Genomic DNA, 16,804 nt, shown 5'->3' with positions numbered 1-16,804 from the left:
TTTTCTGTCTTATTGAGTGCAGCACTTAAAAAGCATCATCCTTTAGGATTTAAAATAGTTCAACTGGAATTTGATCCTCTCCACTGGCTTTGTTTGTAGTAATGCTTCGGAAGGTCCACTTGATTTCACATAGAGCCAAGGATGTCTGTCTCTAAGTTAGTGATCACACCATAGTGTGTTTGGGTCTTAAGGCCTTTTCTGTACAGTTCTGTATATTCTTGTTACCTCTTCTTGATATCTTCTACTTTGTTAGGTTCCTACTGTTTCTGTCCTGTATGCTGTCCATCTTTACATAAGATGTTCCCTTGGTATCTCCAGTTTTCTTGAAGAGATCTTTACTCTTTCCCACTCTATTGTTTTTCTCCGTTGCTTTGCATTGTTCACATAAGAAGGCTGTCTAATCTCTCCTTGTTCTTCTTTGGAACTCTGCTTTCAGATGGATATATACCCATTCAGATGGATATTAATTGTAATGGCTCCTATTTTGATTATTAAAGATGTGCTTGAGTGTAGTTATAATGATTTAAATTTCACAGTCTGAAACCACAAGTACTTTTGTTCCAGTCTAGATTTACTAGACTTAAACAACTCTTTTGATGGCTTAGTCGCTAAGTTGTGTCTGACTCTTGCAACCCCATGAACTGTAGCCTGCCAGGTTCCTTTGCTCATGGGATTTTCCAGGCAAGAATACTGCAGTGGGTTGCCATTTCCTTCTCTAGGGAATCTTCCCGATCCAGGGATTGAACCCAGGTCTCCTGTACTGCAGGCGGATTCTTTACTGACTGGGCTATCAGGGAATCCCCTACAAACATCTCTAAGAGTCATAATAAAGTACTAGAAAAACCAAATACTATTTAAATATTAAAGGTAAGCATTACTACTGGTATTTACCCCATGTTTTCCTTTTCATTTCATTTTCTACATTTATTTTTAATTGGAGGATAATTGCTTTATTATGTTGTGTTGGTTTCTGCCATACATCAACACGAATCAGCCACAGGTATGCATATGTCCCCTCCCTCTTGAACCTTCCTCCCACCTCCCACCCCAGCCCATCCCTCTAGGTTGTCACAGAGCCTTAAGTTTGAGCTCCCTATGTCATATAGCAAATTCCCACTGGCTATCTATTTTACATATGGAAATGAATATGTGTAATGCTACTCTGTCAATTCATCTCTCTCTCTCTCCTGCCCCCACTGTGTCTACAAGTATGTTCTCTATGTTTGTGTTTCCATTGTTGCCCTTAAAATAGGTTCATCAGCGCCATCTTTCTAGATTCCATATATATATGTTAATACATGATATAACTTTTTTCTCTTTCTAACTTACTTCACTCTGTATAATAGTTTATAGGTTCATCTACCTCATTAGAACTGACTCAAATATGCTCCATTTTTTGGTTGAATAGTATTCTATTTTGTGTATGTATACACACACACACACACACACACATATATATCACAACTTGTTTATGCATTCATCTGTCAATGGACATCTAGGTTGCTTCCATGTACTAGCTGCTGTAGATATTGCTGCTATGAACATTGGGATGCACGTATCTTTTTCAATTATTGTTTCCTCAGGGCATATGCCTGATGGTATGATCACTGGGTCATATGGTAGTTTTATACCTAGTTTTTTTTTTTCTTTCTTTTTTAAGAAATAATATTGTTTTATATAGTGGCTGTAACAATTTATATTCCCACCAACAATCCAAGAGAATTCCCTTTCTCCACACCTTCTCCAGGATTTATTGTTTGCTTTTTATTGACTTTTTGATAATGGCCATTCTGATCTGTTTGAGATGATACCTCATTGTAGTTTTGATTGCATTTCTGTAATAATGAGTGATATTGAGCATCTTTTCATGTGTTTATTAACCATCTGTATGACTTCTTTGGATAAATGTCTGTTTAGGTCTTCTGTCCTTTTTTGATTATTTGTTTTTCTGGTATTGATCTGCACCAGCAGCTTGTGTATTTTGGAGATTAATCCTTTGTCAGTACTTTCAGTTTCTATTATTTTCTCCTGTTTAGAGGGTTATCTTTTCCCTTTGCTTATAGTTTCCTTTACTGTGCAAGAGCTTTTAAGTTTAATTAGATCCTACTTGCTTATTTTTGTTTTTATTTTCACTATTCTAGGAGGTGGATCATAGAGGATTTTACTGTGATTTATGTCAAGGAATGTACTACTTATGTTTTCCTGTAAGAGTTTATTATTTCTGGCCTTACATTTAAGTCTTTAATCCCATTTGAGTTTATTTTTATGCATATTGTTAGGAAGTGTTCTAGTTTCATTCTTTCACAGGTAGCTGTCCAGTTTTTCTAGCACCATTTATTGAAGAGGTTGTCTCTTCTCCATTGTATGTTTTCGCCTCCTTTGTCAAAGTGAAGTGTCCATAGGTGCATGGGTTTATCTCTGGGGTTTTTATCTTGTTCCATTGGTCTATATTTCGTTTTGTGTGTGTGTGTGCCAGTACCATACTCTCTTGTTGACTATAGCTTTGTAGTATAGTCTGGAGTCAAGAAGGTTGATTTCTCCAGCTTTCCTTTTTTCTTTCTTAAGATTGTTTTGACTGTTTGGGGTCTTTTGTGTTTCCATGCAAATTGCAAATTGCTCAGTCGGGAAAATCTTCAAATATACTGTTAGCAAAGTTTTCATGGGAGAAGGTAATGGCATCCCACTCCAGTACCCTTGCCTGGAAAATCCCATGGATGGAGGAGCCTGGTAGGCTACAGTCCATGGGGTTGCTAAGAGTCGGACACGACTGAGCGACTTCACTTTCACTTTTCACTTTTCATGCATTGGAGAAGGAAATGGCAACCCACTCCAGTGTTCTTGCCTGGAGAATCCCAGGGACGGGGGAGCCTGGTGGGCTGCCATCTATGGGGTCACACAGAGTTGGACACGACTGAAGTGACTTAGCTTAGCTTAGCTTAGCTTAAATTTTTAATGTAAAATCTTTAAATATATTGTTAGAATAGTCATTACCATACAGTTATACAATGAGAAACAATTACTTGTTGAAATTCTATTTATAGTATGCCAACATGGTATATACTTTTGAGTAAACAAAATATAACTATTAAAGATATTAAAAAATAAACTTCAGAAGTAATATAATACATATTCTCCCAAAAAGAAGCAAATTGTTAAATAATAACTTAATGATTGAGAGTATTTGTTTGTACATAAATAATGTTTGATTCCTTTGCCAAAGAGAAGAGTCTTATTCAGGTCATTGATTAGTCTGAATTCTGACATTTAAATTGATAGTGTAGTAATGTAATAAAGAAATAATATTACAAACACCAATCTTATTTAGAATATGTATACTCAAATTCTAATTCAAGACAGAGAAGAAAATTTAAATTTATAATCTTTAATCATATATCACATCTTGTACATAGCCATAGCATTCTATTTCCTTCACAGAATATACTTCTTTTTTGAAATATACCAGTATGACAAAATATTCAGTCTAGTTATACAATATACAGACTTATTTATTGTTATTTTATGACTGTGTTTGTAACTACTCAGCATATTCCTTATATCTGAGTCACATATTCTGTCATGGTAGCAATAAATTGTGAGGTCTCGGAGGACATAAACTTGTAGCTTGCATTACATTTTGACCAAGGCAACACTGAGCTCAATGAATGGAAGAAATAATTTTAAATGACCATATTAACTGATTTCAAGATAAAAATCAATTTTCTTAAAAAAATTCAGGGTTCCTTTTCTATATCATTTTATTTTTGGTTCCTATAATTGATAAAGTGGAGAATGCAAGTGGAGAGCATGTCTTCAGTGGATTAAAAAGTTGTTCAATAATTCCTAAGCCTGAGGAAAAGCATGTGAATGGACTTTATTTTAAAATTCTATTATACTAGCAAATCAAACTTCAATAATATTTCTTTAAGAACACACATTTTTGTGATTTTTTTTCTGTTCATAATACTGAACTACATATGCAGTTTCTTTCAAAAAGGACACCATGATCATTTACGCCTACTCAAATTCAAACTGATAATAGTGTATTTTGATATATCATTTTCACACTTATTGCTTCAGTCAACATCCTTGTACAGTATTCATTTGAAGAAAAATAGAATAACTTACAAGACATGTTTGAGTTAAGACTGTAGAAGGCTCTGTGTGTCTTTAGTAATAAAAGACTGCTGCTGCCGCCGATAAGTCGTGTCAGTCATGTCGGACTCTGTGCGACCCCAGAGATGGCAGCCCACCAGGCTCCTCAGTCCCTGGGATTCTCCAGGCAAGGACACTGGAGTGGGCTGCCATTTCCTTCTCCAATGCATCAAAGTGAAAAGTGAAAGTGAAGTCACTCAGTCGTGTCCGACTCTTAGCGACTCCATGGACTGCAGCCTACCAGGCTCCTCCGTCCATGGGATTTTCCAGGCAAGAGTACTGGAGTGGGGTGCCATTGCCTTCTCTGAATAAAAGACTAGGAAATATAAAAGTATAATCTAGGTTCTATCAACATCAGGCAAGTTCAGTTCAGTTGCTCAGTCATGTCTGAATCTTTGCAACCAGATTGACTTCAGTAAGCCAGGCCTCCCTTTCCATCACCAACTCCTGGAGCTTACACAAACTCATTCAGACTCCATTCAGTTGGTGATGCCATCCAACTATCTCATCCTCTGTCATCCTCTTCTTGTCCCACCTTCAATCTTTCCCACCATCAGGGTCTTTTCTAATGAGTCAGCTCTTCTCAACAGGTGGCCAAAGTATTGGAGTTTCAACTTCAACATTAGTCCTTCCAATGAATATTCAGGATTGATCTCCCTTAGGATGGACTAGTTGGATCTCCTTGCTGTCCAAGGGACTCTAAAGAGTCTTCTCCAACATCACAGTTCAAAAGCCTCAATTCTTCGGCACTCAGCTTTCTTTATAGTCCAACTCTCACATCCATACATGACTACTGGAAAAATCATAGACTTGACTAGACTAACCTTTGTTAGCTAAGGGATGTCTCTGCTATTAAATATGCTGTCTAGGTTGGTCATAACTTTCCTGCCAAGGACTAAGCATCTTAATTTCGTGACTGCAGTCACCACCTGCAGTGATTTTGGAACCCCCAAAAAATAAAGTTTGCCAGTGCTTCCACAGTTTCCCCATCTATTTGCCATGAAGAGATGTGACTGGATATCATGGTCTTAGTTTCCTGAATCTTGAGCTTTAACAACTTTTTCATTCTACTCTTTCACTTTCATCAAGAGGTTCTTTCATTCTTCTTTGGTGTCTGTCTTAAGGGTGGTATCAACTGTATATCGGAGAAGGCAATGGCACCCCACTCCAGTACTGTTGCCTGGAAAATCCCATGGATAGGGGAGCCTGGTAGGCTGCAGTCCATAGGGTCGCTAAAAGTCGGACACCACTGAGCGACTTCACTTTCACTTTCCACTTTGATGCATTGGAGAAGGAAATGGCAATCCACTCCAGTGTTCTTGCCTGGAGAATCCCATGGATTCTTGGTAAGCTGCGGTCCATGGGGTCACACAGAGTCGGACATGACTGAAGCGACTTGGCAGCAGCAGCAGCAGCAGCAACTGCATATCTGAGGTTATTGGTATTTCTCCCGGCAATCTTGATTCCAGCTTGTGTTTCTTCCAGCCCAGCATTTCTCATTATGTACTCTGCATATAAGCTAAATAAGCAGGGTGACAATATAGAGACTTGAGGTATTCTTTTTCCTATCTGGAACCAGTGTGTTGTTCCATGTACAATTCTAACTATTGATTCCTGACCTGAATATAGATTTCTCAAGAGTCAAGTCAAGTGATCTGGTATTCCCATCTCTTTCAGAATTTTCCACAGTTTATTGTGATCCACACAGTCAAAGGCTTTTGCATAGTCAGTAAAGCAGAAATAAGTGTTTTTTCTGGAACTCTCTTGCTTTTTCCATGATCCAGTGGACGTTGGCAATTTGATCTCTGGTTCCTCAGCCTTTTCTAAAACTGGTTTGAACATCTGGAAGTTCACGGTTTATGTACTGTTGAAGCTGGTCTTGGAGAATTTTGAGCATTACTTTACTAACGTGTGCAATGAGTGCAATTGTGTGATAGTTTGAGCATTCTTTGGCATTGCCTTTCTTTAGGATTGGAATGAAAACTGACATTTTCCAGTCCTGTGGCCACTGCTGAGTTGTTCAAATTTGCTGGCATATTGAGTGCAGCACTTTCATAACATCACCTTTCAAGATTTGAAATAGCTCAACTGGAATTCTATCACCTCCACTAGCTTTGTTTATAGTGATGCTTCCTAAGGCCCACTTGACTTCACATTCCAGGATGTCTGGCTCTAGGTGAGTGATCACATCATCATGATCATCTGGGTCCTCAAGATCTTTTTTGTACAATTCTTCTGTGTATTCTTGCCACCTCTTCTTAATATCTTATGCTTCTGTTAGGCCCATACCATTTCTGTCCTTTTTTGAGCACATGTTTGCATGAAATATTCCTTTGGTATCTCCAGTTTTCTTGAAGAGATCTCTAGTCTTTCCCATTCTATTGTTTTTACTTTATTTCTTTGCCTTGATTACAGAGGAAGGCTTTCTTATCTCTCCTTGCTATTCTTTGGAACTCTGCATTCAAATGGGAATATCTTTCCTTTTTCTCTTTGCTTTTTGCTTCTCTTCTTTTCACAGTTATTTGTAAGGCCTACTCAGACAGCCATTTAGCTTTTTTGCATTTCTTTTTCTTAGAGATGGTCTTGATCCCTGTCTCCTGTACAATGTCACTAACTTTCATCCATAGTTCGTCAGGCACTCTATCAGATATATTCCCTTACATCTATTTCTCATTTCTACTGTATAATCATTAGGGATTTGATTTAACGCATATGAATGTTCTAGTGGTTTTCCCTATTTTCTTCAATTTAAGTCTGACTTTGTCAATAAAGAGTTCATGATCTTAGTCACAGTCAGCTCTCGGTCTTGTTTTTGCTGACTGTATAGTATAGAGCTTCTCCATCTCTGGCTGCAAAGAATATAATCAGTCTGATTTCCGTGTTAACCATCTGGTGATGTCCATGTGTAGAGTCTTCTCATATTGTTGGAAGAGGGTGTTTGCTATTACCAGTGCATTCTCTTGACATTACTCTATTAGCTTTTGCCCTGCTTCATTCTGTACTCCAAAGCCAAATTTGCCTATTACTCCAGGTGTTTCTTGACTTCCTACTTTTGCATTCCAATTCCCTATAATGAAAAGGACATCTGTTTTTGGTGTTAATTCTAAAAGGTCTTATAGGTCTTCACAGAACCATTCAACTTCAGCTTCTTCAGCATTACTCGTCAGGGTATAGACTTGGATTACTGTGTGATTGAATGGTTTACCTTGGAAATGAGCAGAGATCAGTCTGTCGTTTTTGAGATCGCACCCAAGTACTGCATTTCAGACTCTTTTTTTGACTATGATGGCTAACCCATTCCTTCTAATGGATTCTTGCCTCAGTAGTAGATATAATGGTCATCTGAGTTAAATTCACCCATTCCAGTCCATTTTAGTTCGCTGATTCCTAAAATGTCGATGTTCACTCTTGCCACCTCCTGTTTGACCACTTCCAATTTGCCTTGATACATGGACCTAACATTCCAGGTTCCTATGTAATATTTCTCTTTACAACATCAGGCAAACAAATGGTTAATTTATTCTGTGAATATATATTAAGATTTACTTTTGTTGTTTAAAGGACTGGATGCCCAGGTCATAAGAGAAAAAAAAAAAAAATCAAGACTTTGTTTGTAGCAATAGTTTTTTCAAGGTAAGAAACATGTATTTATAAATGTCTTAAAATTGTATTATATACTACTCTATAAGTTTATAATGTGTATCATGTACATAGGGATGTGTGCTTATAATATAGGGCCGTATACTTTTGAAGTGAGATGTGTATACATGGATCTGTAAGTGTAGGTGTGTGCCATTGTGTGTATGACCATGTGGATGTAAACATGGCTGGTGTTAATATGTATGTATGTGGGTGTCTAGGGGTGTATGGAAATAGGAGGGAATGTTATGTGGGCACACATTTTATATGTGGGTATGTATAGGAGGAGTATATTTGCCTTTGTGATTCACAACCAAGGGCAATTTTAGTCATCACGGAATGTTTGGCAATATGTAGATTTATTTTTGGTTGTCACAGCTGTAGGGGAAATGGGCTACTGATTTCTAGCAGGTAGATGTTAGTTTCCCACTAGATGCTGTTTAAACAACTACAATACATATGCAACCAATTATAATGAAGAATTTTCCAGTACAGAGCAAAACACCAATAATACTGAGTTTGAGAAACACTGGTATGGTGTGGTGTGTGTGGGTGTGTGTGAGGGAGATTTTTATATGGATATTATAAAACTTGCACAGTACACAGCAATCAATAACCATTTCTGTGATGTTACATTTCATGTCATAAATAAAACCAGAGGTGATCTCCTCACATTTCTTTGCATCATCGGTATTCAACACACCCAGAAGATTTTTACTATTCTTGTCTGACAAACCATTTACTGAGAAACAATTAACACCTACTCAGTGTGAGTATGGGACATCTCTGATAACTCAGTAAAGATCCGGCTGTGATGTAGGAGACCCCAGTTCAATTCCTGGGCTGGGAAGATCCGCTGGAGAAGGGATAGGTTAGCCACTCTAGTATTTTGGCCTGGAGAATTTCATGAACTGTAGTCCATGGGGTCGCAAAGAGTTGGACATGACTGAGAAACTTTCACTTTCAGTGTGAGTGTGAGTATGACATAAAATTTTCCCCAAACCATAAACGTATCTTAATGAAGATTCCTTTTTACAGGCCCTCAAAAAAAACAACTTTTTAAGATACTGAAAGAAACCCATTACCTTTAACAAGAGAATGTGTGTGTGCTCAGTTGCTTAGTCGTGTATGACTCTTTGTGACTCTGTGGGCCCTATGGAGTTTGTAGCCTGCCAGGCTCTTCCATCCATGCAATTTTCCAGGCAAGAATACTAGAACCATTTTCTACTCCTGGGAATATTCCTGACCCAGGATACAAGAGAATAAGTAATGCTTGTTTAAAATCGAGTCTTTATGGAAGTGGATGATTTATTATTACTTGCTTTATTAATACACAGATAATTGAACACTTTTTATGTTTGGAATATATGCATATTGGTTTAGCATATTAAATAGATCAAAGTGCAAAATGATCTTTTATTTATTCCTTTTCTCATCCACAGTCCTTGAAAGGCTTTCTAGTATTAAAGTCCTGACATTTGCTAATCAAAAACTATGTACTAGGTAGACAATTTAATGCTTTCCTTTCATTATGATTTCTATTTTCTCACTTTTCAACTATTTCAGGTTCATCTTGATAGAAGAAAAGGCTGAAAATTATATCACCAGTTTATTACTGCATTTGTCTGGGGGCACTTTTTAGATTGAAATGACACTAAATCCACTGGGAGGCAGAAACTATGGGTGCAACCCACACAGCTGTGATCAAACCTTTGACTCTGTTACTACAGCTGTCAAAATAAACTGATATAAAATATGAAAAAAAAGAGAGTTCTTATTTTTAACTTCCAGATACACTCCTATAACTCTCTCAATATATTTTCTGTTGGTTATAAAAAAGATGCATACTTTTTCTGTCATAAAGCTATAAAACGTATAATAAATACAGATTGCATATATGTCAAAGGCAAAATTGTTTATTAGCACAAAGACATGCATGCTACAATTTCATAGGTAAGGTTATTTCTGTCAATCTGCATACAATTTATTTTTAAAGCATGTATTTATGGTAGCTGCATGAGGTCAGTTTTCTTCCAAAATGATAATGTAGAATGTCACAGCTGATATTTAGCTTTTATTTTTAAACATTATTCTATATATAAAATGCTCTTTTCTCACTGCAAAATAACACCAACAGCATGCCTTTTGGGGATTCAGAGGAAAGACACATCAACTTGCATTTTTTGCACTTTCTCTCACATCTATAATGGGATATTATTGGGAGTATAAATAAATATTAGAGTAGTTTTGCATCTATTTCTTAAAAAGTTGCTGTTGTCAACATAAGTAGTTGAATTTGTATAGTTGTGTACAGAAAACTGTAGATGCTACAGTTTTCTCCTCCTCTTTAAAAGTCTTTGCAAATGCTTTAAAAATAAAATAAAATTAGAAAAAAAAAAGATATCTGAGAGAATGGACAATCAAACTAATCTATGCCTGTGGGCTCATCTTTAATACATTATCTGTCTGTCTGGTTTTCATTTTGATAAGCAAGGCAACCCAGATGATAACAAACTCATTTATCTCCTGAGGTTACAACCATTGCATTGCTGCCTCCTTGATGAACAAACATATTCACTGCAGAGAAAGACACTCTAAAATTTATAGCAGATTAAATAGGATTACACAAAATAGTTATAAATTATCAATCACAAATCATTGAAAATAAAAATGCTCTGCATTTTTCTATGGAAATTTCTAGAGTTGGAATTGTTTCATGATCATGAAATTTGACATCCAAGTTGATAGTAATCAGCTCCTTGAATTGGGATAGTTTCTGGAATACGCAAATGAATGCTGATGAATATCAGATGGTATAAAAAAATTGACTTCAGGTATCAATTAGCATGTGAACAATTACAAAATATTTTGAATTCCTATCTTATTAATAACTGTTTTTTTATTGCTTCTGAATTTTATATTAGTTGGAATATAGCTGATTTACTTTGTTGTATAGCAGAAACAGAAAACTGTAAAGCAATTATACCTCAGTTAAAACAACTGCTTTTTAATCAGTGCTATAGAGTAGTGAGTATATTAATGGATGATAAAATGCGAGTAATCCATATGCTACAAGAAGGAAATTGACCTTTTCTTTTAATTTTATTGTATCTTTTACATTTCCTAGGTTCTTGAGCCAAATTTTATAGTGAGAGGATAAAGAGAGCCCCAAGGTGGCTGCATTAATAAAGAATCCCTTGTGACTCAGCTGGCAAAGAATCTGCCTGCAGTGAGTGAGACCTGGGTTTGATCCCTGGGTTAGGAAGATCCCCTGGAGAAGGGAAAGGCTACCCACTCCAGTATTCGGGCCTGGAGAATTCCATGGACTATACAGTCCATGGGGCCCCATAGAGTCAGACACAACTGAGCGACTTTCAGTAACTCACTGCCTGCAATGCAGGGTCGGGAATGTCTGTTGGAGAAGGAAGTGGCAACCCTTTCAAGTATTCTTGCCTAGGAAATCCCATTGACAGAGGTGCCTGGTGGGCTACAGTCCATGGGTTGCAAGAGTTGTCCAGAAGTTAGCAACTAAACCACTACCACCAACGACTACCTAAAACTGACCAAAGGCAGAGTGACACTGTGCTAGTTAATATAAAGAACTGTGACTCTTACCAATAATCTCTTTAAGAGATTTAATTTTAAAGTGAGACTACAAATATGAAAAGCAGATATTTCCTTCCCTGTTAATAATGGATCTATATTAATATTTGAAGAAAAGCATTACCAAAAGTGTTTTAAGCACATTTAGGACATGTTTAAATATTTTAGGAGAACAACATAAAGAAAAGAGAGTACAAACTGGAAGGGTCATTTTCATGTATTTGGGATAAGCAAAATGAATTAAAGTGGGCAAAATTTGTTAACTATGATACATAGTTACTACCATGAAATCACTGATAGTTCAGTTCAGTTCAGTTCAGTCACTCAGTCGTGTCTGACTTTTTGTGAACCCATGAACCGCAGCACACCAGGCCTTCCTGTACATCTCCGACTCCCAGAGTCCACCCAAACACATGTCCATCAAGTCTGTGAAGCCATCCAACCATCTCATCTTCTGTCATCCCCTTCTCCTCCTGCCCTCAATCAATCCCAGCATCAGGGGCTTTTCCAGAGTCAGGTCTCCACATCAGGTGGCCAAAGTACTGGAGTTTCATCTTCAACATCAGTACTTCCAATGAACACCCAGGACTGATCTCCTGTAGATTGGACTGGTTGGATCTCCTGCAGTAGTCCAAGGAGCTCTCAAGAGTCTTCTCCAACACCACAGTTCAAAAGCATCAATTCTTGGGCACTCAGCTTTCTTCACAGTCCAACTCTCACATCCATACCTGACCACTGGAAAAACCATAGCCTTGACTAGACGGACCATTGTTGGCAAAGTAATGTCTCTGCTTTTTAATATGCTATCTAGATTGGTCATAAATTTCCTTCCAAGGAGTAAGTGTCTTTTAATTTCATGGCTGCAATCACCATCTGCCATGATTTTGGAGCCCAGAAAAATACAGTCAGCTACTGTTTCCCCCTCTATTTGCCATGAAGTGAAGGGACCAGATACCATGGTCTTAGTTTTCTGAATGTTGAGCTTTAAGCCATCTTTTCATTCTCTTCTTTCACTTTCATCAAGAGACTCTTTAGTTTTTTTTCACTTTTTGCTATAAGGGTGGTGTCATCTGCATATCTGAGTTTATTGATATTTCTCCTGGCAATCTTGATTCCAGCTTGTGCTTCCTCCAGCCCAGCGTTTCTCATGATGTACTCTGCATATAAGTTAAATAAGCAGGGTGACAATATACAGCCTTGACATACTCTTTTTCCTATTTGTAACCAGTCTAACAGAAGCAGAAGATATTAAAAAGAGGTGGCAAGAATACACAGAAGAACTCTACAAAAAGTATCTTCATGACCCAGATAATCACAATGGTGTGATCACTCACCTAGAGCCAGACATCCTGGAATGTGAAGTCAAGTGGACCTTAGGAAGCATCACTACAAACAAAGCTAGTGGAGGTGATAGAATTCCAGTTGATCCATTTCAAATCCTGAAAGATGATGCTGTGAAAGTGCTGCACTCAATATGCCAGCAAATTTGGAAAACTCAGCAGTGGCCACAGGACTGGAAAAGGTCAGTTTTCATTCCCATCGCAAAGAAAGGCAATGCCAAAGAATACTCAAACTACAACACAATTGCACTCATCTCACATGCTAGTAAAGTAATGCTCAAAATTCTCCAAGCCAGGCTTCAGCAATACATGAACCTTGAACTTCCAGATGTTCAAGCTGGTTTTAGAAAAGGCAGAGGAACCAGAAATCAAACTGCCAACATCCGCTGGATCATCAAAAGAGCAAGAGAGTTCCAGAAACACATCTATTTCTGCTTTATTGACTATGCCAAAGCCTTTGACTGTGTGGATCACAATAAACTGTGGAAAATTCTGAAAGAGATGGGTATACCAGACCACCTGACCTGCCTTTTGAGAAATCTGGATGCAGATTAAGAAGCAACAGTTAGAACTGGACATAGACAACATTGATAGTTACTTCAGTTAAAAAAAATCATATATTATGTTAAGCCATTAATTATTGAATAAATGTTTTTTTTCAAACTTTAAAAAAATCATCTTGGTGTAAATAGTCATGACTGTTAATTGAGTTGTGCATTGATTTTAGATCTGAAAACATCTAGAATATGTATTCTTTTAACTGTGTATAACAGATAGGGTAGAAACATTACAAGTACTTTACCTAGAGTGAGCTTGGGCATGTTACTTTGGGTATGTCTCCAATTTTTCATCTCTGAAGCATGGTAAGAAATAATGACTGGCCTTGATTATTGTAATAACAAAATAAGACAATTTGTATTAACACATTATGAGACTGAAAAGTGTCAAAATTTTAGCAAACACTTATTAAATGTAGGTATGTACCAAAAAAGGTGCAACATACTGGGAGATACACAATTAAATTACAAGTTTCTATCATTAAAGTAACCTTTCCTACCAGTGGGGGACATGCAGTTATATCTTTAATTTATGTTAAATTCTAAACAACAAGCAGTTAAATGACTAATCACCTACTTAATCTCCATTATATTTGCAAATTACTACAAAAGTGTCCCTTGGTAGCTTAGAAGGTTAGGAATCTGCCTGCAATGAGGGAGACCCGTGTTCTATCCCTGGGTCAGGAAGATCCCCTGCAGAAGGGAATGGCTACTCACTCCAGTATTCTTGCCTGGAGAATTCCATGTGCAGAGAAACCTGGCAGGCTATAGTCCATGAGGTCACAAAGAATCAGACACAACTGATCAAACACACACAAAAGTGTAGTCTTTATTCAAAATAGTTGAGGATCAGAATTTTATATCTTTCACCAATATTTATCATTTCCTCTTATTTTATACTGTCAGCCTGGAGAACTTGCAGTATTTTGTCTAGCGAATTCTCATTACCTTTTTTTACCTGAAATGTTTTGATTTCATATTTATTCTTTAAAGATTATTTTTCTGAAAGAAAATCTGGATTAACAAGTTTAAATTTCTTTCAGCACTTAAAGTTGTTTCACTGTTTTATGTCCTCCACATTTCTGAGCAGAAGTCAACAGTATTTAAGTATTTATAATATCATTGTCTTGCATGAAATGAATCTTACTCTGGTTAATTTTTTTAACTTTTGAGTTTCTATAGTTTAACCATGACATGCATAAGTGTGGTTTTCTTTGTTTTTATACTGCTTAGGACTCACTGAGCATCAAGAAATTGTAAATTTATGTCTTCAACATATTGCAAAATTCTCTTCTATATTTTAAAAGTTATTTTTCACCAGTATCTCTCCATCAGCTATCTGTCTGTGAGTATATATGGGTAAACTCCAGGAGTTGTTGATGGACAGGGAAGCCTGGCGTGCTGCAGTCCATGGGGTCACAAAGAGATGGACATGACTGAGTGACTGAACTGAATTGATATGTGTACATATATCTATAACAGTTTGCATAAGTTACTGAGATTCTTTATAGTTACCATATTTTTATGGTACATTTTTAGCTACATTTTTATTGATTCTTCCCTCTGCTATAATCTCCATTCTGCTGTCTAGCCTATCCAGTGAATGATTTTATAACAGAGATTGGAGTTTACCCTCCAGAATTTCCACTTTTCAGTTCCTATTTCTTTGTATTTCTTTATCTTTTCCTTTATGTACTATTATATATTTTTTTCCTTTGAGTATATAATAGTAACTGATCTACTAATTCCAATATCTGACTCATCACAAGCTCAGTCTCCATAGATCACTCTTCTTCTTAAGAATTTGTCACTTGTTTCCTTTCTTTAGATATTGATTAATTTTGTATTATATCATGGATATTGTGAGGGTATTTTGGCAATCTTAATTTCTGCTGATACTCCTTCAAAAAGTCTTTCCTTCATCCCTTCTCCTTCCCCTTCCTTCCTTTCTCCCTTCTCTTTCTCTCTCATCTCTCTCTTTCTCTCTCTCTCTCTCCCTCTTTCCTGTTGCTTCTCCCTTGTTTCAGAAGGCGGTCAGATTGGTAGGACTCAAACAACCAGTAGACTGTTGAGTAGTAGATCAAATCTTAGTTCAGTTCTTTGATTCGTAGATGGGTTGCTTGAAGCCAGGCATTCATTTTTTCAGAGGCCAATCAGGTGTTTTGGATTTGGACAGAATTTATACATAGACTTTTAGATCCATATTCTATGGCTATCTCCTTTTCAGAACTCCTTGCTCATCCAATTTGCAGAGTTGTGTTTGATCTGAATTTTTTCCTTTTGTTCTTCAGGACACAAACACTACTATATATATATATATATATATATATATATATATATATTTTTTTTTTTTTTAAATAAAAAGTTTAACTATGTGGTATGATACAGACTGTAGACTGTGGCCAGTGTTTGGGCTAGATGCTACATGGATAGGAAATTCACTCAGTACTTTTACCTTATTAAATGGTAAATATCTCTAGATTGTGTCTACATTCAGTTGCTCCCTAGTGATATCAAGTAGTTTTTGTTTTTACTCATACCTGACCTGCCTCTTGAGAAACCTGTATGTAGATCAGGAAGCAACAGTTAGAACTGGACATGAAACAGACTGGTTCTAAATAGGAAAAGGAGTATGTCAAGGCTATATATTGTCACCCTGTTTATTTAACTTATATGCAGAGTACATCATGAGAAATGCTGGGCTGGAGGAAGCACAAGCTGGAATCAAGATTGCCAGGAGAAATATCAATAACCTCAGACATGCAGATGATACCACTCTTATGGCAGAAAGTGAAAAGGAACTAAAAAGCCTCTTGATGAAGGTGAAAGAGGAGAGTGAAAAAGTTGGCTTAAAGCTCAACATTCAGAAAACTAAGATCATGGCATCTGGTCCCATCATGTCATGGGAAATAGATGGGGAAACAGTGGCTGACTTTATCTTTTTGGGGCTCCAAAATCACTGCAGATGGTGATTGCAGCCATGAAATTAAAAAATGCTTACTCCTTGGAAGGAAAGTTATGACCAACTTATATAGCTTATTCAAAAGCAGAGACATTACTTTGCCAACAAAGGTCCATCTAGTCAAGGCTATGGTTTTTCCAGTGGTCATGTATGGATGTTAGAGTTGGACTGTGAAGAAAGCTGAGCGTCAAAGAATTGCTGCTTTTGAACTGTTGTGTTGGAGAAGATTCTTGAGAGTCTCTTTGACTGCCGGGAGATCCAACCAGTCCGTTCTAAAGGAGATCAGTCCTGGGTGTTCATTGGAAGAATTGATGCTAAAGCTGAAACTCCAATAATTTGGCCACCTCATGCAAAGAGTTGACTCATTGGAAAGGACCCTGATGCTGGGAGGGATTGGGGGCAGGAGGAGAAGGGAACAACCGAGGATGAGATGGCTAGATGGCATCACCGACTTGATGGACATGAATTTGAGTAAACTCCGGGGGTTGGTGATGGATAGGGAGGCTTGGCGTGCTGCAATTCATGGGTTCGCAAAGAGTCAGACACGACTG

The sequence above is a fragment of the Bos grunniens genome, chromosome 12 (assembly GCF_055505025.1).
Source record: "Bos grunniens cultivar Pamir isolate PY7600 chromosome 12, Bosgru_T2T1.0, whole genome shotgun sequence".
NCBI lineage: Eukaryota > Metazoa > Chordata > Mammalia > Artiodactyla > Bovidae > Bos > Bos grunniens.
Note: the sequence above shows the minus strand (reverse complement) of the source record.